The following is a 24157-nucleotide window of genomic DNA, read 5'->3' as shown; positions in this document are numbered from 1 at the left end:
AAACTCTTTCTCTCCACATAGTAGCATACTAGGTAATTGGGATTGTGGTTCTTCCCCTTCCAACAAAGACTGAATTTTGAAAGTCTTGGTTCCTTTTTTGAATGTTATGGCATTAGCCCTACCATCATACACCACCTCCATATCAAATTTCCATGGCCTCCCTAGCAAAATATGGCAAGCATCCATTGGCAAAATATCACACAATAATCAGTCTTTATATCCTGTAATTGAGAAGTCCACCCATGCTTGCTCATTCACTAGGATGCTTTGCCCTTTGTTAAGCCATGTGACCTTGTAAGGGTTGTCATGAGATATCTTCTTTAGTTTGAGCTTTGTAACAGCCTCCTCTAATATTACATTATCAGTTGATCCAGAATTAATCACCACCTTGCATATTTTTCCTAGGATCTTGCACTTGATCCTAAACAATGCCCTCCTATGTCTAGGCTCACCAGGAGCGAGTTTCTTGATCAGCACCCTCCTAAACATGAGGTTCTCACCTTTTTTAGACTCAATATGGTCTATATCAGCATCCTTGCAACTTTTATTATCTTCTTGTGCATATGCTAGCTTTTTATCTTGGCTTGAGGAAGAGGGTTTGTTCGGGCACCTATAGGTAGGATGGCCTAGCTGACCACAATTTTAACACTTCATTTTTGCAAAGTAAGAGCTGCTTCTACCTCCTCTACCCCTACTTGATCCTCCTTTATTGCCTCTCCCTCTATTATAACCACCTCTTGAAGAGTGGTCACTAGTTTGCTCCATGGGTTTGCTTTCTCCTTGGTTCTTTTGATCACTACCTTTGCCTTGGTAGCCTCCTCTTTGATTTTTCTGATTTCTGCCTTTGCCTTTATCTTTGAAGTTAGAATCTCTTTTCCTAATTTTCTTTTCTTCTACCTTCAAAGCTATCTGATGACATCTTTGGATAGTATTAGGGTCCCATAAGCTAAGCTCCTCTTGAATGTTCCACTTCAAGCCACCGAGATACCTTGCCACCCTGAGTGACTCATCTTCTTGCTTCTTGGATCTCAAACATAATATTTGAAATTCTTCAATATAGGAGGTAACATCAAGATCTTTTTGCTTCAGTCCTTGCCTTTTTTTATGGAGTTGGATCTCAAAGTCTTCAGGTAGGAAGTTCTCCTTGATTTTTCCCATAGAACTCCAATTTGCAATTGGATTCTTGCCCATGCTGACTCTTTCATCTTGTAAATAGTTCCACCATGTTAAGGCTGAGCCTCTAAGCCTTGACTTATCCACCTTAACCTTCTATGCCTCTAAGATACCCTCACACTCAAAGTGGTTCTCCATATCCTCTAACCAATCCATAACTGCATCAATATCCATCTTACCACTAAAAAGTGGAACTCCTTCCAAGGCTTTACCTCCCAAGGCTTTGATTGAATTTAAGAAAGGTTCTTATTGCAAGATAGGATTAGGTTCAGGTATGATGTCTTCCTCTACTACCTTCTTACCCTTCCCATCTTCTTCTTCTTCCCTTTTTCTGGCTTCCTCTGCAACTGCACCTAGTTTTTGCTTCACCTCTTCCAGTGCTTCTTCAAGAAGCTAGTTTCTTTCCTTTTGTTCATTAAACTCTTTGGCTAACTCCATGTTAGTCACCATTATGAATTCTCCTACTGATTCTTTAGTAGCTTCAAACATCTACTACCTTTTCCCAAATCTTTAACTTCCTCTGATACCACTCTGATGTAACACCCCAACCTTCCTTCCAAACCCCAAGCTCTCTCTAGGCTACCATAGGTCATTCAGTAGACCCACTAGGGCTTCTTCACACCTTATTCTTACTAGGACCTTGCTCAAGAGATCCTAATCCTTTAGTTGGGGGCACACCAACAAAGTAACATCAAATTTCTTACTAGTCGGCTCTAGTCTGCTACTAACCCTCAAGTCCATCTATAGCTCCAAGGGTACTGGTTCTTCATCCAAGGTTCATTTAGACTCCTTCTAACATCCATGACCCTAAACAATGCTAATTTCATAGGTTCATTCAATCTACTAGGGAAAATACACCAAATTTCTCCAAAAAGGCTACTAGGAATGAGCCCTCCTAAATAGCTAGAAACAAGATTTCTTGAAAAAATTCTTAACAAAATTGCAAAAAAATTACATTTTTGGATACCCTTTTTGGAGTACTTCAATATTATATGATTTTTCAACCCCCAAACTATCCATACAACCAAAGTACAGTTTTTGGCCAAAAATAAGGATTTCAAGTGCTTTATCGCTGTTGTGATGGAAAACCACCTTGGAAAATGTTTCAAGACCTCTCCCTTGGACTAAGGCAAGGTTGTACCTTCTTCATACTCATTGTGTGGCCAGATTGAGGTGTTTACATGCTCAATCCCCTCCATAGCTCATTTTTCCAACTGTGATTCCTAGCCAAGTTGCATTTGACTTGCCTAGGGCATCACTTTAAAAATGCTTTCCATGCTTCCCATGGGCTTTCCTTTTTTGTACATAATGTAAAAGGATTCTAGTTCCAAATCCCAAGAGGCCATACATTTTATATGGTGGGAAAAGGCCCTAAGACTCCATTTGTTATTCCTTGCCTAGTTCAGAACAGCAACCTGCTAACTTACAAAATTATTTATTCAACCACACACAACTCTCTATAACAAAAAAAAACTAAAAAAATAATTGAAGGACAACTAATACTAACACTTCAAACTTAGAAAAACCTATTTCTAATTTGTACAAAGCATGAAAAACACTCCAAAGCAAGAAACTGTTGTAACGTAGTAAAAATGCTGATTACAATTCTTAAACTCTCATTTCTCCTTCCTCCAACCTCTTGAAAAGGTTGAGTTTGACCTAATATATGCTTGGAATGGATTTTTATAACTAATTTAAGTGGTTAAAGGTCTCCCACAATGAATTTTCTCTTTTTGCATAAAAGTTACAAAAGTTGTCAATGAAAACTTTGCAAAAAAATGAGCAATTTTTGCAATTTTGCAAATTATTTATCCAAACTTTCTCTACTTGCTACCAAAATTTCCAAAAGGCTTAATATGTATCCAAAACACCTAATAAGGACCCTAAAACACTTTCTTTCCCTATTTGGCCCTCAAAACCCAAAAACTTTCTATTGAGCCAAATGAGCAATTTTTAGCAATTAGGAGTAATATTGCATTGTGGGGATCTTCTAAACTATCTAACCTCACCTTAGGACCTAGTTGATCCTAATATTAGACTAGTGATGTGGCTATAATCACTACAAGAAAAAAAAAGGAAATACCTAGGTTTCATGCTTAGCCTACCTAGGTGCTCCTGCACCAATCTTAGGTGAAGCTAAAGGAATAAGATTAAGGTTTCAAATTTCTTATGTACTTTGACTCTTGAAGACATAATTTATTGGATTGGTGAATTGGAAGACTAATTTAAGCTTAAGGTTATTGGTGATCCACTCAGAGTGATGTTAGCACAAACTAAGATGAAATGGTATGCTTCTCTTTGGTGAAAAGAACTACAAAGAGATAGAGAAGAGGAAGGTGAAATGAAGATCACTAGATGGAGGTTGATAGTAACTAAGTTGAAGGATAAGCTCATTCCTATTTATTATGAACTTGACTTGTTTAAAATATTGCATAATCTAAAATGGAAGGATATTACTTTGAAAGATTATATCGAGGAGTTCCACAAGTTGAATATTTAGTCAGGGAATAGAGAATTGTTAAAGGACAAGGTAGTTTGGTACATTAATGGTTTGAGATTCAATCTTCAAGATGAGGTTGGTATGCTAAAAATTTCTTTAGTTGAGGATACTTATCAGTATTCCCTAAAGGCAAAAGATAAGTTGAATAGGAAAAGTAAAGGTAATGCTAGAGGGAAGGAGAAGTAGGATATCTTAGCAAAGGCTAAAGTGAGTGTAGAAGATGAACCAAAACCTGTTGATCAAAAAAGGAGGACAAGCGGAGGTGAGTTTAGAGGTAATTTGTTCATATGTGGTGAAGAAGAGTATAGATCATTTGAATATCCTCATGGTAGGAAAGTGTCTATTGTGAAAGAGGTTGAAGTCCAAGATAGTAAACTTGAGGAAGGAGAGAGTTTGCTATCTCAATGAGTACTAGTTGGTTGGAGGATAATGCAATCTTATCAGAGGACTAATTTTTTTAAGACTTGTTGTAAGTTTGGTGGTAAAGTCTATAAGGTTATTGTGGATGGTGGTACTACTAATAAACTTATTGTTGAGGAGATAGTTCAAAAAATTTTTTTGAAGAGAGTGAGACATACTTATCCTTATAGGATTGGCTGGTTGCAAGGTAAGCATGCTTTGGAAGTGAGGGAGAAATGCCTTGTTGATTTCTAGATTGAGTAGTATAAGGGTCAATTATTGTGTGATATTATGGACATGAACAATTATCATGCATTTTATGGTAGACCTTGGTAGTATGATTGTAGGGTTGTGCATGATTGTGTCAAGAATGTGTTTACTATTGTGAAAGGTAACAGGAAGAATTTCTTGATTTCTTTCCAAAATGAAGAGCTTGGTAGAAGGAACATAACTATTGGTAGCTGAGTTGAGTTCAAGGATTTTGTTAGGGTTAGAGATTAGCATGGAAAGAAGAGATATAGAACATATAGGATGGATGTGAAGAAGTAAAAGAAGAAAATGGAAAAGAGTGTATAAGTGTATAAGTTGAATATTTTGAGGATATGTATGTGAAGAACTAGTTTGGGATTTATGTGTTGAATCCTAGAAGATTTTCTTCCAGCTATTGAGAACATCTTTTCAAACTTCAGGTGTATGATGTAGAAGCATCCAAGGGCTTTTAGAAATCCTACACATTGGAGGTATTTTTCCTTAGAGTTGTGGACTCAATCACCAAATAGTGGTACTTGATCACTGAAGGGTGTAGTTGTAGTTGAGGATCTTAGTCATTGAAGGGGCTTGATCATTGAAAGAGCTTGATAGATATAGATTGCTAGGCATTCATTGTAGTGCTCAACATGTAATGGTTTCTTGAAACTCTATGTGTACTTGGTATGTATTGGCTTTTCGGCATGCAGTGGGAGCTTAGAGATGTTTGTGGTTTGGTTGATGCTTGACTTGGTTTTCTTAGCACTTGATCTAGTCTTGGTTCCTATAGGTGTTGAGTTTTCTATAAGATGACTTGGGTATTTAATCTGTATTGTAGCCAAATTTAGGTATTTAATTTGTGTTGTAGTTGACTTGTGGCTCAACATATATTTAATGTAATGGTTTTAATTTAATTTGTAATGAATAGGGATGACTTGTGGCTTAGCTAGGTATAAATAAGGGGGTCTTGTGGATTCTTTATTCATGATAATTCAACTCGGAGAAGAGAATGAAAAATTTGAAGGGTTAGTAGCTCTAGCTTGCAAAATAGGAGATTTCTTAGTGGGCTTGCAAGAACAAGTTAAGATTTCCTTGGAGGTTTCTGCTAGACTGTGGATTTGGACTAGTTGGGATTAGTGTTTAGGTTGGATCTTGTGGGATCTTGTAGAACTATTTTGTAATTACTATTGTATTTGGCCTAGAAGGCCTTGCAGCTAGGCATATTGCATGTAATCAGTTATATCTACGAATAAAGTATTGTGATTTGATATCACATCTTTCATTATTGTTGTGTTTCTATTGTGTGGTTATTTGTAGGTATCTAGTTTACCTCCAATAGGGGTACCCTTAGATTCTCATTGTATCAAAGCCTTAATTTTTCCTTGTCTCTCCTCCTCATTTTCCACTTCATCTAGCAGGACACTTAATTAAGAGTTCTTATGTTCTTCTTTGGTGGAGATTTCAAAGGTTTCTATAACATAAAATTCAAATGGATATTTAAATATATAAGTCATAGAAGATTAATCCAATAATATACTCAGGCACAATAAAATATGTGTTCACAAATTTATATAGTTGAACTATCATGAATTTATAGAGCTTCATTGTAATAGGAAGAAGAGAACTATTTTGATAAGAATATATATATATATATATATATATATATATATATATATATATATATATATATATATATATATATATATATATATATATATATATATTGGATTCATTTTTATTCAAATTTACATATAACACATTAGTATTTCATTTCAAAAGAGAGTAATTTTATGTTTAACTATTTGGTAAATATCTCAATCTCTACATAAACTATATATAGAATTCAATCATATGTAATCCTTGAAAATATAAATAAGATAAATTGTAGAATACTTTCATATTTAACCCTGCATAAGATGGATAAGATGATTTGTAGTTACTAAATAGGTCTAGACCATAAAATTAACTCTTGAGGTGTGGGAAATAAATAGTTGTAGTCATGAGTAATTGGAGAGTAGAGATGGGGATAATTTACATCTTTGGTAAGTTGTGAGAAACAATTAACAATATGTCCACTATATATAGAAACCAATTATATGTCTAAGTGACATGGTATGAGGAGCATGTAATAAGATGTTTATAATGTCTACCTCTCTTTATCTATTTTCCTCTTTTTTCCTCATTTCCCTCTAAATATCCCTCTCTCTTTTCTCCCCATCTTCATTTTCATCAATGACCTAGCCTTTTTAAATCAATAATATCTCTCTCTCTCTCTCTCTCTCTCTCTCTCTCTCTCTCACACACACACACACACACACCCACAGAGTTACGTCACCACTTAGTTTTATTAGATATTTGATCAAAAGAGTTCACTACCCCCTACTATTTTACAAGGCCCTATATGGTAAGTTTCATTATTAATAGACACTTTAAATAATGAAAATATTAACATAAAAAATTATCTATGAATGTATTGTCACATATATAAATGTCTTTCTCCTCCCTTTTCTTATATTTTTTAATCAAAATATGTTTTATTATCTTTTATAATCTACATATGTGTCTTGCATAGTTTAACTTTTATGTATTAGATAATATGAAGTCAACACCATTTATAAAATGTTTTAAATAATATTTATCTATTTTTAAATATGTATAAGATACCAATCAAATAGGAAAATCTTATTGAACAATATTAAAAAATAATAAAAAGGCAATAGCCTACAACACAATGGTAACTTGTAAATCTCTTATCGGAGAGCTCTTGAGTTTGACTCTACACAAGTTTAATAAATAATAATAATTAGTCACATCACTTAATAATAATAAATCTTGGGTTCATTCTCTTACTGATGTATGTATATATATATATATATATATATATATATATATATATATATATATAATAAAATAATTTATATTCAAGAAAATTCAAGTCTTTAATAAACTGAAATACTAATCAATGAAAATATTAAAATAGTTTCAAAAGGATAATTCCGACCTCAAAAGAATGAGATAAATGTTAAACTATCCTCTATTTTTCTTTTTCTTGTTTACAATCAAAATTTGTGTATTTACATTATATTATCTCATATACATCATTTATACTATAAAAAATATTATATCAACACCATTATAAAATAATTTCATATTTATCTATTTCTAAAATATATATTATCATATTTTAAAATATATTTCCCATAACATGTATAGACACAAGTTCCACATCAAATATATACATTACATAAATCCATAAATCTATAATGAGATGCACACTATCTTCTAGCTTTATTGGGATAAGCTGGCATAAAAGGTTTCTATACAAATCTAACCATATCATCTCTCCTTTTTTATTGGCCAGATGTACTACACACTCAAGTGAATATCACTTCAACCATGATAATGTATATAGCTAATGAATAATACATAATACAACACTTTAAAATATACATCTAGGTTAAATATTATGATTATAAGATCTATTTATTATAAAATTCCCATCAATTGACAATTTATAAAATGATGAGTGTCCGTATATACTACATAATCAAAAGCATCATGTAATGTTGTAAATGCAACATCCCATTCATAAGAATTCATTCATGAGTTTTATATCATGACATCTATCAAATAATTAATTTTAATACCCAACTACATATATTTAATTATAATCCTTAACAAAATGAGCATAATAATAGAAGGTCTCATTGAAACCATATAATTATTGAAATATATATTAGTGCATGTATCACTAGGAGATGAGCGTCGTAGTTAGCGTGGCTATATAAGATCATATATGTGTGAACCAAGTAGTATAAGAAGACATAATAGATCCTACTTATACATTCTCAATTGCATAATTTCTAATAGTAATGCAATAATGTTACTTGATCCCTACAACATCATTAATGGATCAAAGTCAATGGTTAGGGAAAAAGGATGAAGATGACCTATTTTAAACTATATATATATATATATATATATATATATATATATATATATATATATATATATATATATTGTAATTAACTATAGATTTCTATATAATAATACCACTAGGCGAGATTCCATCAAATATGTTTCAAACAAAATATTATACAACTCATTAATTCATCAATATGTAGAGCTTACAATTGTTATTGTTGTGAAATGAATAAACATTCCTCATATGATGAATTATAATTCTATTGATAAATTATTGGCATTCGAACATGTTGACAGAGATGGAGTTTGAAAAGAAGAGGGATATATATATATATATATATATATATATATATATATATATATATATATATATATATAGGAGAGGGAGAGATGAATAGGTAGATATATAGAAAGAACTAGGGGGGGTTAGGGGATGTAAATGGAAATTTAATGAAATAGAGATAGGGGAGAGATGGATAATGAACAATGAATATTTAAAGATTAAATGTATAGGAAATAGATGATGGAGAGAGACCAATGGATAGAGAGAGGGAGATGTTTCTAAATATGGATGATGTGGGGAAAAAAGATAGAGTTTGAGATGAATATAGAATGAGAAAAACTATGAAAAATGGATGGAAAGATATAGAAGGATTAAAAGGAAAAGATACATATATATCTAAGGAAATATTTATTGAGAAATAAACAGGAAGAGATAATGAGGATGAGATATGGATAGTAAGATTGGTTAGTAGAAAGATAAGGATATATAGAGTGGTTGAGAGGGAGAGGCAAACAAAGGAACAAATGAATAGAGAAAAGTGTACCTATTGGAAATTCAAAAGTATCCAAACTAGATCATTTCTAATAAACTTTAATTAGAGCTTTCAATCAATACTATCTCCAAATGAATACACATACTATCTACAACATCAACCTTATTTTCTTTTAATTCTAGAGTAGGCATTCAAAATAAAATGTAAGGAACACAAATGTTGAATAATTAGACTACAATATTGTAAACCAAGGGTGATTTTGTATATATTTGACAAAGCTTTTTAGGATAGAAAAGAGAAGAGGAAGGATATAATTCACATGTTGAAAATTGTTGATGAGGAATAACTCAATGTCAATCTGACTAAGGATGATATAAATAATTTGGTCATTGATCCTCCTCATGGGGTTTTGAAAATTCACAAAGTGGTCTCCCTTTATTTTCTTAGACTAGATAAATTGATGTTTCACTCCCTCAAGATATTGAATATAAAATGTAGATCTTTAGATGGAAAATTTGAGGAGATGTAAAATGAAATTTATGAGTAAGAGTAGAAGTAGAAGGTTAATGAGAAGTAGGAGAACATGGTGATAATTGAAGAAATGAAGAAGTAGATTGAGAAATAGAAAAAATTGTTAGAAATATCTAGAATAACTGGGGGGGTGGGGGTCTGAATCAGTTACTCAAGGGCCTTAAGTAACATTTGAACTTTTAAACAATAAAACTCTTACTATTCATCTTATCTTGTTGTTGCTTAGTCTATATTGTAAACAAAATTTATTTTTCTAAATATAACATGCTTTGCTAAATATAAAATGTAAAACATATAAAGAATTCAACATGGGTTTGACACTAGGATTATACGTGGAAACCAAATTTGGGAAAAACCACCAATAACATGTCAACAATTTTTCACTCTTTTGGAGTGAGCTTTGTTAGGAGCCAACCTTGTTAAAGGTTAAAATTCACACTGTTAAATGTGACCTTCTTAAAGGATTTAATCACCCTATTATGAGTGGCCTTGTTAGAGGAATTTGATCATTCCATTTGGATTCTCACCTTGTGAAAAGATTTACACATACTATTAAGTCCTAAAAATGATTGTTAGGTCAACCTCTATTAAAAGGATTTCAATACAAATTTTTTTATAATGATTAGAAAGAATTTAATAGGTGTTGATATGTGTGATTACAACTCAATATGTAAGTTCAAATCTCTATTCAATTCAAGTTTTGATTCACTAATAAGCTCTCTAATATCATCTTTTTTCTTAATTATCTCGACAATCCTTCAAGCAATCAATCTTACCCATTCAACAACACTTAAGCCTTCTTTCTTAGATTTTATTTATCACTATTAGGAAAATCTATGAAATCTTTCTCCATTAGCTTCACATTCACTTACACACTTGTGTATTTTTTATCCAACTTTATCTATATGTACTTCTTGCATTTAATTGCACTCCTCAAAAATTTGTTCAGCTTTGTACCTCTTTAAATAGATAATTATTTCTTTACCATTTTCCATGATCACTATAGATCTTAGGGTTTATAACAATCTTTACCATGATTCACTATATATATATATATATATATATATATATATATATATATATATATATATATATATATATATATATATATATATATATATATATATATCATCTTGATCTTCTTCTAGGAACTTCTCTGGAATCTATTTGTTAGGTGTTTATGGAATCCTCACCTTGAATTTAATGGTCCAACTCATTAATCTTATCTTTAACATGGTTTACATCTCCTAAGAAATCAATTGAGTCAGCTAGGAATCACAATTTCCTCAAATTTATCTTCAATAGTGTTACTCAACAGTAACTAAATTTTGAGACTTGGTCATCACTTAACATTTAGGCACTATAAATTTTTTTGGCCTGGTATCAACTAGCTTTCTCAGTCGATACTAATTTTTCATCAACATTATATTTTCTCAGCACTAACTATGGCTCAGTTGACACTAGCATCACTCAGCATTCCTTTGTCTTTTACTCTATTTCTTAGCTTGGCTTAACCTTCTTGACATAAATAATTACTTTTCTTTATCAAAGTCTATCTAATCAAATATCTATTATAGCTTTCTTTTCATAACTCAACCTTTACTCTAGGTGCTATTGTTATGAACAATTTCTCAAATCCTCTTCATCACTTAAATAGATCTATGACATTTAGATTAGGTAGCAATATGTCTCATCAATAAATTTGACACCAATGTCAAAACAAAAATTGTTCGAATTGTACATTCCCAACAATCTCCCTCTTTGGCATTGATGAAAATATCTCTATATTCCAACAATATATTCATGTCAATATCAACAATATCTCAATATATCAAATGTATCTCACTTGGTTACCATACAATCCAAAAAGATTTCCCCCTCTTTGATATAACTCCTTTGTATGTTTATCTCTCTTTTACTTAAATGTCTCCCTCTTTTGTCTATTTCTCTCTTGCAATTATGTCTCTCTCTTTTTCTATCTCTTCATCTTTGAAAACAATTCCAAAGACAATTTATCTTTCTTTAGCTTCAATCTCTTCATACATCTAAGTTATGTAGATTTTGCATTCTTGGCTGATTTCTATCATCTAATTATGACTAATCTATTATGACGTACTTGACCATCTACCTTAGGAATGTCCCTAAGTAGAACTAGATTGCATTAATGTGTAGAATATGATTCACTTCTTTATCTTGTACTATTTCCCTCAAGTAATGATACTTGATAGCAATGTGTTGTGTCTTAGTGTACATCACTAGATTCATTGAAATGTTAAGAGCACTTGCATTATCACAATGGATAACCATAGGGTATATAATTTATTCCTCCATTCCTCTTAGAAATTGCTTGATCCACATAATGTTTGAACAGTTCACTACAACTACCACATGCTTAACTTTAGATGTTGATTGGGAAATAAATTCTATTTCTTGCTTGTCCATGACAACAATCTCTTTCCTAGAAACAATGAACCTCCACTAGTTTTTTTAATGTCATCAATATTTCCTACCTAATCTTAGCCAGTGAACACCTTTATTTCAAATTTATCACTTCTCTTGTAATACAATCCATTTTATTTTGTACCTCTTTAGATATGTCAATATCCTTTTTATAGCCATCATGTGATTCTCTTTAGGATTTTCTTAAAATCTACCAACTATCCAAACTACTAAAGCAATATCTAGTCTACTATGAACAACATATTATCATTTTTTAATCATGGATCTATATAAGATCTAATTCACATTAGCAGATTCATCATTCTTTGATAGCTTATGTCCTATTGACATAGGTGTGTTCACTGGCCTTAAATATTCCATAACCAAAGCCTTTAATACCTCCTTGATGTATTTGGATTGTGTAATGAAAATACCTAACTTCATTTGACATACTTGCAATCCAACAAAGAATTTGATCTCACCAAACATAGACATTTCAAATTCCTTCTTTATTTCATCAACAAATGATTTTCATAATGCTTCTCTTCCTCCAAATATAATGTCATCAACAAATATTTTAGATAACAATACTTCATTTTTCTTACCATTCTTCAAATATAGATTATTGTTATCATTTGTCCTTTCAAACCCAATCTTTACTAAACAATTATGCAATCTTTCATACCATGCTCTGGAGGCTTGTTTCAATCCATAGAAGGCTTTGTTCAATTTACATTCTATATTCTTCTTATCTAAATCTATGAATCCTTAGGGTTGATCAATATATACCTCTTCCTCCAGTATAGCATTAAAAAATGCAGATTTGACATCCATTTGATATACCTTGAAATTCTTATAGGCTAGATATGCAAGCAAAGTTCTGACTCCTTCAAGTCTTTCCATAGGAGAAAAGGTTTCTCCATAATCAACTCCTTCTTCTTGGACATAACCCTTGCATACCAATCTTTTATTATTTCTTTTTACATCACCATTCTCATTGAGTTCGTTTTTGAAAACCAACTTTGTCCCAATGACATTTTTGTCTTTAGTTCTTGGCACCAAAGTATAAGTATTGTTCTTCCCAATTTTTTCAATTTCCTTATTCATTTCCTAAATCCAATCTTTATTCTCCAATGTAACTTTCACTATTTTGGGCTCAAATTCCTAGAGTAAGTATGTGTCATATTTGAGTTTGTTTCTTGTCATAACACTTGATTCAACATCAATGGTTTTATCAGGTTTTTGATGTCTTCTCACATATTTTGCTAGCACAGGTAGTTTCCTTCTTTGTTCTTCTATTGGTTCATCTTGAAAATTAATCCCAAGATCATTTTATCTTCCTTATTTAAGTTCTAGTATAGCTTTTACATGCTTGACATTTTCTCTCTAATGTTGTGACTTGACATCTTCAATCTATTTCTTGGCACCCACTCTCTATTGCTCGATAATTTATTGCTCTGGAAAATTTCCTATCTTCTAAGAGAATGTAACTTGGTTTTTTCATTCATTAGGATTTCTTGGAGAATCATCATCCACATAGATGAATTCACTATAGTAATCAAGTTCTTGTTGGCATGTAGTGTCACCTCTTTTTGCAAACTTGTCAATTTTCACATTTGTAATTTCCACAATTTTGTTAGTGTTAGAGTTCAAACACTTATAATATTTTCTCTTAGTGGAATATCCTAGGAATATTCCTTCCTCACTCTTTCTATCAAGTTTTCCATTCCTTTTATCTTTAATTCTATAGCATCTACTTCCAAATATTTTGAAATATTTCACATTAGCAGCTTATCCATACCATGGTTCAAAAAAGTATAGCATTTGTACCTTTCTTTACTTGTACTCTCTTCAGGCTAGAGGAAGAAATACTAATCACTTCTCTCTAATATTTCTTTGATACACTCATCTCCATCATTAATGTCCTTGCACAATTAATTATTAATCTATTCCATTCTAAGGAGGGGTCATTGGTGTTGAGATCGTTCTTTTAATTCCTCTATCATTGCAGAATGTATTGAAGTCATTGGAAATAAATTCACCACATCTATTAGATCTCAAGCACTTTAGACTCTTCCTTATTTCTTTTTCAACTCTGGCTAAATAGCATTTGAATAACTGAAAAGCATCAAATTTAGCTTTAAGAAACATCATAGTCATCATCTTAGAGTAATTATCAATAGATAGAAATAAATAATTATCACCATAGTAGCTTTAAATACCAATTGGTCCACATAGGTTAGCATGAACCAATTCCAAAATATTATAAGTAGTGTATATTTTTCTCTTAAAACTAGGCTTGGTCATTTTTCCTAGTTGACATTGTTTACACATAGAATTGTTAGGCTTCTTTAGTTTAGGCGATCCTCTTACTTTCTTCATCTCAGTGATATTGACCAAATTGTCAAAATTTACATGAAATAATCTCTTGTTCCATAACCAAACATCTTCTTTTTGTGCAAACAAACATGTCTCATTAGATAAATCTAGATAGAACAAGTTACCTCTTATCTGTTCACCACTTCCAACTAGCTTACCATCAACATCATGTATCTTGGCCTTCCTATTGTGAAATTCAACTCTATAACCTGGCTTGTTCAGCTATGGAACACTCAAAAACTTATAGTTAAGTCCTTCAACCTAGTAGATATTGTCACATTTTATCTGGTGCATGCCACCCTTGGGTGTGCACACGCAATGCCACCCTCTGGAAAGTATGCCACATCACCCTTGGACTAGTGCTTGCGCAGTGCCACCCTCAAGCAGGCACACATAGTGCCACCCTCGAGCAGGTGGGCATGCAACACCATCAAGTTGGCACCTATGTAGTTCCACCATCAAACTGGCATGCATGGAGCTACCCTTAAGTGTGCACACAGTGGTGCCTGTGTCGTAATACCCTCGGGCATGCATGCATTGGTGCCTCCACCGCCTTTTTTTTAGTTTAGTTTGTTTTTCATTTGTTAAAATTATTAATTTAATTTTATCTTTTTTGAATTAAAAAAATTTTTAAAAATAACATAAAAATTTTCAAACAAAAAAAAAAAGCAGTCCCCAAGGGGGACTTTTTTTTTTTTTCTTACATTGTTTTTTTTCTCCTACGCTATCTAATGACGGATCATGTTTTCTTTTCTCATAATGTGCAAGTAACGTAATTAGATGGTGTCAAAATTTGAAGCAGTAATGAAAGTAGTTGCTTTTAAGCTCCATGGTGTACCCCAAAGTCGAGGTTACATGATCATTATGCTAAGATCAAAGACACTGACCTCAAACACACAAACTTGGGAGAATTCTTGAGAGTTTGTAATAGTCCAATAGAAAGGTCAACCCTAAGGTCCACACTAATCCATTCTGGATTAGTAAATGTAGCATCACATCCCAGAATCGTACAGTCAGCTGAATTGATCATGACCTTATCTCAGCACTTCATTCCTTATGAAAAGGTGGTTAAGAGCATGACCAGAGAAGTGGTCTTAGATCTACAACCTGATAACATTGAGAGGGTCTTCCATCTTCCTAGAGCCAATCAATTCATCTAACTCTCCTATGAAGTAGCTGAAAGATGGTATAAAGATCATCACTAAGAGGCCATTGATATTATACATTCCTTGTACTTCATTGAGAAGCCACCTCGGGGAAAGACAATCAACAAATTGGATATGACTCAGGGATACATGAAAGATGACATAGGATACTCTATCATTCTCTTGAATAGAGTCATGGGCTTACATATAGTAGGTTATCTCATTCCATTCATGGTCAACTTCATTGAGACCATTAGGCATCCAAAGATACCACTGGATTGGGCCACCACACTTAGTGAAAACTTGTGTGAGTAGCTAAGGATGATAAATGACAAGAAGAAGTTCTATCTCAATTCTTATGTGGTGTACCTACTTGCAACAAGGGCAACAAACTATCCTGGCTTATACAAGAAAGGCAGTATGCATGACCCCAATGCTTCACCATACATAGTCTATCCTTAGTTGGTGAAGAAGAAGCTCTCACCATAGAGCAAAGAGTATATAATCATAAATGATGCTTTCATCTTTGTGATCATTCGATTCATTGAAGGGGACTATGCAAGGAAATTGTCTAAGGAAGCCAAGGCACCAATCACAGCTCTTGGAGCATATTTCATCCATTTCAAGACATTTACATATATTTGGGTAGGTGGTGCATCTATCAATCTAAAGAAACTCTCAAGGTACCCAAGTGACAAGTTGGTCCTAATGGAAATATCTCGATAGATTGATTCAACTTATGAGAGGATCAAAAGATAGTGGAGACCTTTTTGGGATTGGCCATTATTCATAGGAGCATATCACATGAAGAGAAAATAAGATATTCTGACATTTGAGTGGGAATGGGAGAACTATCCTCTTGAAGAGTACAACTCTCCTTGGCCATATTTTGACAATGTGGGCAAAGTGGAAAACTTGGCAGAAAAGGATTTTTATCATGAGGATGCCATTGAAGATCATTGGATGAATTCCAAAAACAACTATGATGTCCACATCAGAGACTATTGTAGGATGACTTTGTATCTAGCAGAAAAGGCTCTCCATTTGACCATCCCTCATAAGATAAGGCTACAACACTTAGAGGAACTACTGGATCTCCTATTCAATGTAGATAAAGTTGGTGAGAGACCCATTCTAAATGTAGAAGTTGATAGAGAGGAAGGAGATGATATCAATCATTGAGAGAGACATGTCATTCAAATGACAAAGAGTTGGATAAAGAAGCCTTTTCCACTCAATCTAGTTCTAGATATAGTGATCTTCCACACACATGCTCACCTAGAAAGGGGTAAAGGGAGGAAAGTCACTCTTCCTACCTTTGCACTCCAATCTCCTATCAGGCCTTAAATAGTCTACTAGCTTGATCACCCAATGGGATATTATCACCCTTTATAGAGAAAGGGAAAGAAGAAGAGACCCTCTCCTCAGAGGATTCAAACATAGCATGTTGCAGAACAGGTCTCTTCCTAGCAACAGGAGCCAAGCTCACAAGAACCCCAAGATGGTAGAGCTACCCAAATCTAGTTTGAACTTCAGTTGCCTCCTATTTTTCTAAGCCAACTAGAAGAGGGAGAAATTCTACAGACCTCGATTCCTCCTATGCAAGAAGAGTTTGCTTCTCCTGCAGTTCTAAAGAGACAAAAGAGGATCAAGGTTAGGATGAACAAGAGGCAAAGAGTTAGTAAGAGATTAGTGCCTAATCCATTAGTTCCAAAAACCATTCCAAAGGAAGAAATAGAATCAGATGAGGAGGAAGAACAAGTGCCCTTACAAAGAAGAACTTAGTTAGCAAAAGCCACAGAGTTGGAAAGAAGAAAAAGTGCCACAAGTACCCCACCACCCACACAAGTAGAACCTATAGAAGTCTTTTCTTTGAAAGACAAAGTGCAGTGGTGGGTGAATGAGCAAAGGGAGCAAGGTGAGGATGTTTTCTCCATCTTGGATTTTGATTTCATGCCCATGGGTACATAGTTAATTGGAGGTAAGATCATGGACACCCCTACAAGTGAACTCCAATAGAAAGATTGGACATAGATGCCACCAAAGACATAGGGTCCTGATCTCACTCCTCCATCTCCAACACAGATCATGGTGGTAGATAAGGGTTCAGTAACTCCCCCACCTCCAAGTTTAGAAGAGGAACATGTTCAAAAGGAACCATCATTACAAGAGAAACTAGAACAAAAAGTTAATGATGAGGCATCAAAAGAGGCACAAATAGTAGAATATGTGAAACAACCTTCTCAGGATGTTGAGGGTCAAACTACAGGCTCTACAAAGACTGAGACTACAAAAGAATAGTGCTCACTATAGGAGACTCTAAACACGAGTAATAAAGGGAAGGAGGTAGTTAAACACACCCCTTCATCATCTAGTGCCAAGGTTGTAGAGAGACACATCCCAAGATGGTTTCAAAAATAAATAATGAGAAGTGCCAAGCATCAGTTATGTGCTTCAGATGACGATATTTGTGATATTGCAAAGATCTTGGACAAGCTTGAGTCTCCATTACATGATGCAATGCCATTTTTATTCATCACTACCACACAAAACTAGGACTTATTTGCACAAGTGGCTCACCCTCCTGAAGGTATAGATGCAAAAGCTATTAGTCTTGAGGACTATGAAGTGAAAGATATTATGTTGGGAAAGCCTACGCCGGATACAACCTAACAGATGATGACTATGGGAGTCAAAGACATTCTCAAGCACATGGAATAGGATGAGATTGAAATCAAAAAAATTTGAAGGAAAATTGAGATCCTATAGGGATATCTAGCTGAAGTTGTTGGTCCTCTTGATCCTAAATGCCCCGAGGAGACTCTAAATAGCATTCTTAGAAAAGGGGAAGGTGTACAACTCAATCCATTTTAGAAAGCTTGTCAAGAATGGTGAGACAACCTTAAGGAAAAAGGTGCCACTATAATCATAGGAAGTTTGAAGTTGTTGCATTCTACACAAGAGAACATTGACAAGATTGTGACAATTTTGAGGTAGGACTTCAGTATCATGGATGAGGTACGAGCATGGAGCAAAGATTTGGAAACTCTACAAGCCATAAAGGGCCAAAGGTATCGAACTCTTATTGATGTATATACTAGAGAAGAGCTAGACATGATAGATGATTGGATAGAGAAGATAGAAGATGGGAATAAAGTGATGGAAACATTGTATGATGAGATACATTGGCTCAAGGACCAAGCCCGAGAGTGAATTTTGGAAGCAGAAAAGTTGTACAGTGATACATGCTTGGACATCTTTGAAGATGAAGAATGAGAGAAGTTGTTGCTTGTTGAGGTAGTAGTGGAGAATTTCAAGAATACTTTAGAGGAAGCATCTAGTGATGAAGACATCAGACAAGCCTTCAGGACAGAGGAAGCATTATTAGAGTTGGACACCAAAGTTGGAGATTTTGCAGAGACTCGAATTGAGGGGGACAACTGCAGACAGAAGGTCAAGGAAAAGTATGAGGCTTTAGATCTTCCAAATGCTACTAAAATTACTAAGATGATAGAGAGATTCAAGGGCAAACATCCAAACATAGCTTTGGGATGAAGATGAACAAAACCTAGATGCCAAAATTTCAATTTTGACACTTAGTAAAATTTTGAGTTTTTTGACCTAGTCGAGGTCCATAGGTCTGCAGCTCTGCATTTTCATGTAGCTCTATAGGTCCACAGCTCCATAGGTTTGTAGCTTTGCAATTTAGAGGTGTGTTGATAGTTGACTACCAATTTCAAAAATAGCACTTTACATGCATCGGGAGCACATTATGATGGCAAGTTAACTTTGACACATGCCTAGTGAAGGGACAACTTCTATTTTTGGTGTCTCCATGCACTTCCACTTCGACTGATGGCTTCCTCCTACTTTCTCTCTCATTTCTTCTTCTTTTTTCCATGTAAAGGGCTCATGCATCCAATTAATGAATAAAATATTGATGGAGTCCCTCTAAGCACCAGATTAGTTGATAGTTAGTATATATTTAGTTTGTTTTATTAGTTAAAAGCATATTATTGCATGAAATATATCTCTCACTCTCAACACAAATTGAGGAGACGATTTCTTATAAATACCCCATTGTAAATTGTTACAAGGGCCATCATTATTATGCAATAAAATTATGCTTTTGGTGCTCTAATTTGGAGTGTAGTGATTCTTGCCTGAATGTGTCATTATTTTTGTGGATCTATTCATGAGATTGTGATTGAGTCAAAGGTTTATTGCATTGTTTCTAGTTGTGCAATCTTTTAGTTCTGGTGTTTGCTATAGATATAAAAATTATGCTGACATAACAAGCTTGAGAAGGGATCACCTAATTATTTCTACATAGCTTTTCATCTCACTTGAGCACACTTTCCTTGGCCTTGTGATTTGATGAAGAGTGAAACATCATTTGATTTGTTAAAGATTCTCACTAATGATTGTATCAGTGGATTCTAAGAAGCTCTGCTCATATTTTCATTGGTTTCCTACCGATTTCTTTGAAGGTTTAACTCGTAGTGTATTGTGTTCTATAGCTTATGTCTATTTAGGAATTTCAATTTCTTTCAATTTTGTTATTTTCTTTACTAACCTCTTGTTAGAATAAGACCTCATAGTAGCTACATTGTTAGAGTTGCATTCAATGAAAAATAGAAAATACAAAAATATTATTCTTTTTGGTGTGATATTTTGTGACAACAAATAGATTTACTTCGATTCCAAGATAAAAGAGTCTTTTAGAACCAACAAAGGCCTCCTCATGAACACTCACATTTATCTTCTACTGAGTGGATTTTGGTATGTTACAAGACAAACACTGAACCTTGGAGTGGATCCTTAAAATATTTTCCTTTCAAAAGAGGAATTACACAATGGATTCCTACCATTGACCTCGTGCAAAATGAATGCCAAAAAAAAGTGTCACTAGAAAGAGGGCCACAAACTATAGAACATACTCCCAAAAATGAAGAAAATTTGACAAAGTTTCAAAATTTTTGCACCCTTGCAATAATCTGCACTTTGTACAAATTCAAAAAGTACTTTTGAAATGTTTTAGAAATTCAGGTGTGCAGGTCCGCAAGTTTACTAGTACACAGGTCCATAGATCTGCAAGTTCACAAAACTATGTGGAGCATAAACATTTAGAGAGGTGAGAAATTGTACTTCTGTAGAGGTGTGCTTTTTCTAGAATTGATGCAAGCTGGAGGATATTGATCCAAGATCCCCATTTTAGTGAGCATTAAGGTCTACACCAAGTGCAAATGAGTTTCTTGAGCTTACCCACTTCCGTAAACCATGTAGTGACAAGGGAACATCATGAGTTTAGCCACTTCCTTTTGAGCTTTCATCATCTTCTTCAACTCCACCTCCACTCCAAACACCTAATGAACCACCACATACTCCGATAGCTACTCCCCAACAACCACTGTTAGGTCCACCAAATCCTCCAATGGCCTTTTTTGTAATTTTTGTAGACTCACCCATTAACTTGAGAGGTACACTTCATGACCTCCCTAAGAATCCTAAGAATTTTTTCCCAAGATTCATCTAACTGCCGAAGATCATGTTAAAGTTTTCAAAGAAATTTGCAACTGAAATTAAGTGGCTAATGAGGACATGGTTCTTCATTTATTTCCCTACTCTTTGGGGGAAATTGCCTTCAATTGGTAAGTCAACTTGCCACTCAGATGCATTGGAGATTGGGATACATTCAAGAAATTATTTTTGGGACAATTCAAAACATTCATCAATCTAGCTATGATACATCAACAATTCATATCAATAAAAAGGGACCCAGCTAAGATAGTTTCACACTTCAACCATCACTTTCACATGGCCTACCACAAGTTGGAAATGCCATACACCATACCAGTTGAAGCCACTATTCAAATTTATTTAAATGCTATGCACCCTCTTGCTGTGATCTTTTTGAGAATACTTCTTGCAACAAATATTGACACATTGGACAAAGTCTTTGTAGAAGTGATCACGTTCATGAAGCAAGCCAATCCTAATGGAGGAGGAATGATGCTTCCAGCACAAGCAGTCCCTACAATGCCAACATACCCCATGGGAGCACCCACCATGCCTAGCCAGTTCATACCTATGAACCCTGTTCCATTATAGCAAGCACCCACTCCACAAACTCAAGCAATAATGTATCTAGGGTATGAGCCTCTAAAAATATATTTCTTTGAATAGAAAGTGACAGTTCCTATGGAAGCAAATAACAATCTTCTTTTGAAAGTTGGTCAAATGAAGAAGACCATGTCACAAATGAACAATGAGATGGCACGTCTTAGATTGTCACAAGGACAAGATAAAAACTTCCAAAGAAATAATGTTGGCCCCTAAAAAAACAATTGGTCAAAATTACAATAGGAACTTCAACAATAATAGTAACAACAACAATTCAAGAAACAACAATGGCAGAGGAAATAACTTCAATCCTCCTAATTGCAACAATGGCTTCCAAAGGAAAAACTGACAATGGAACACTCGACCAAATAATGGAAGCATTCCTATTGATAACAATGACAACAATGCTCAATATGCTGATATCAATCAGTATGATGATAGCCAAAATGTTCCTAACAATGATGGTTTGTACTATAATGGTAATCAGGAGGTGAATCAAAACTCACAAATAAAGGACAATCCTCCTCTTGTTCAATTCAATTGTATTCTATTGGAATCTTATGATTCTACATAAAATACACAAGTGGAACAACAAGCAAATGAGGAATTATCATTCCCATTTAGTCAAGAACTAGATCTTCAACATGATGAGATGTTTGCCTTTCAAAATGACAATCAAAATACATACAATCTCAAAAATAGAAAGGATCCCTTGATGGATGGGATTCCTCCCAATCTGTAACCAACTCCACCTAATCCAAGAGCAAGTAACAATCTACCACTAGTGAGACCAATGTAGGGAGGAAAATAGTATCAGAACCCTGATAATGTAGACAATATTGAAGAACACTACTTGGTCCACTGAAAAGTATAATGCAATAGAAGATCTAAAGAAAAATAAAGCCAATATGTCTATGTTTGACATGCTATAGAATTGTCCACAACAAAGAGAAGCACTCATAAAGAAATTGGATAATACAAAGGTTTTCCACAATATGAATGATGTCCCTCAAAAGATAGTGTTGCAAAAAGTAAATGTTGTAGAAGCAATTCCCACTATGTTCAAGGATAAAGTTGAGGTACCCCCATTTTCACTGAGCATAATGATATATTATAAGAATCTTCACAATTGCATCATTGATTTAGGAGCTTCATGTAATGTAATTCCATTATCAATAGCCCAAAGGCTAGGAGTTAGTCCTCAACCCTCTAATCGAGTGGTGATATAGTTGGATAAAATAGAGGTAAAATTTATTGGTGTATTGAAAGATGTGTGGATACAATTAACAGTTGACCCTTAGATCCAAGATGTTATTGACATGCATGTGGTAGATATCCTGGAGACATATGAATTACTACTGAGTAGAGAATGGATGAAATGTCTGAGAGGATGGTTCTCTATAGACTTCAATCAATTATGGTTGCCATGGAAAGGATTGAACAATCAAATCAAGATAGACGCTGAGCCCAAATTGAAAATAATGATCATAGATTACAATGCCCTGAATGAGATAGTATTCTTACAATCAAATTTAGGTTCATACAAAGTGATGGTATTGGATATGGTTCGAAACCATACACCTCAAGATCAAAATGAAGAACCTAAGGTGTTGGTACCCAAAAGTGAAACCGTGACACAGTTTATAGATAGTATGGTGACTAATTTATAATTTTTAGGAGAAGAAGCTGACCCTAGCATCCTCCTCCTTCTAGGATTTTTTTGATTACACAAAGTTAGTCACTCTGAATTTGAATTTTCATCATGTCAAGAAGCAGTTGTGAAGGTATTGATCCACATGATGGAAAATGAGGATACAAAGACCTCAATAGATGAACTCATAGAAAGTCAAAATCCTATGAACTCATCCTAGCTTGTGGATAAGACTAAAGAAGGAAGTGAAGATCTAAACATGTCATATAATGATACCTCTTCAAATGATGGAGGTTTATCTTCTGCTCCTCCAGGGATGATCAAAGTCCAAAGAAGAAGATGATATGTGAAATTTAAAGGATGGACTTCAATATTCATTCATCCTAAACCTAAAGTTGAAGAAATCAAAGAGTTGATAGGGGAAATTCAAGATAAACAAGAAAAAAAACACTTCCTCTATCTACAAGTTATGAAGGGGACTCATCAAGTTCAGCACAAGGAAAGTTACAATGGGTTCCTAAGAAATAATCATTCAAGGGTCAAGTAAAAGAAAATTTAAGGACAAATAAACACAAAGTCTAAAAACCCAAAGAGAATGCAATTTGGACACTCCATTTTGATCCATTTTGATGGTTCTAGATGCAAATTAGGAGCTAGTGTAGGTATCAAATTAATCAACCCAAAAGGTAGATCTTTGTATGCCATATTGATTGCAATTTAGATGTACTAAAAATGGTGCAAAATATGAGGCATTAATCTAAGGACTCCTCTTTACACTTGAAAAAGGATTCATAGCTCATAAAATTGAAGGAGATTCCCAATTGGTCATACAACAAGTGAAATCCATATATTCTTGCAACGAAAAAAGATT

This window comes from Cupressus sempervirens, chromosome 3, assembly GCF_028749045.1.
Source record: "Cupressus sempervirens isolate cs-2001-9-10 chromosome 3, ASM2874904v1, whole genome shotgun sequence".
NCBI classification, from domain to species: domain Eukaryota; kingdom Viridiplantae; phylum Streptophyta; class Pinopsida; order Cupressales; family Cupressaceae; genus Cupressus; species Cupressus sempervirens.
The sequence above is the reverse complement of the archived record's forward strand: the minus strand, read 5'-3'. Positions refer to the sequence as shown.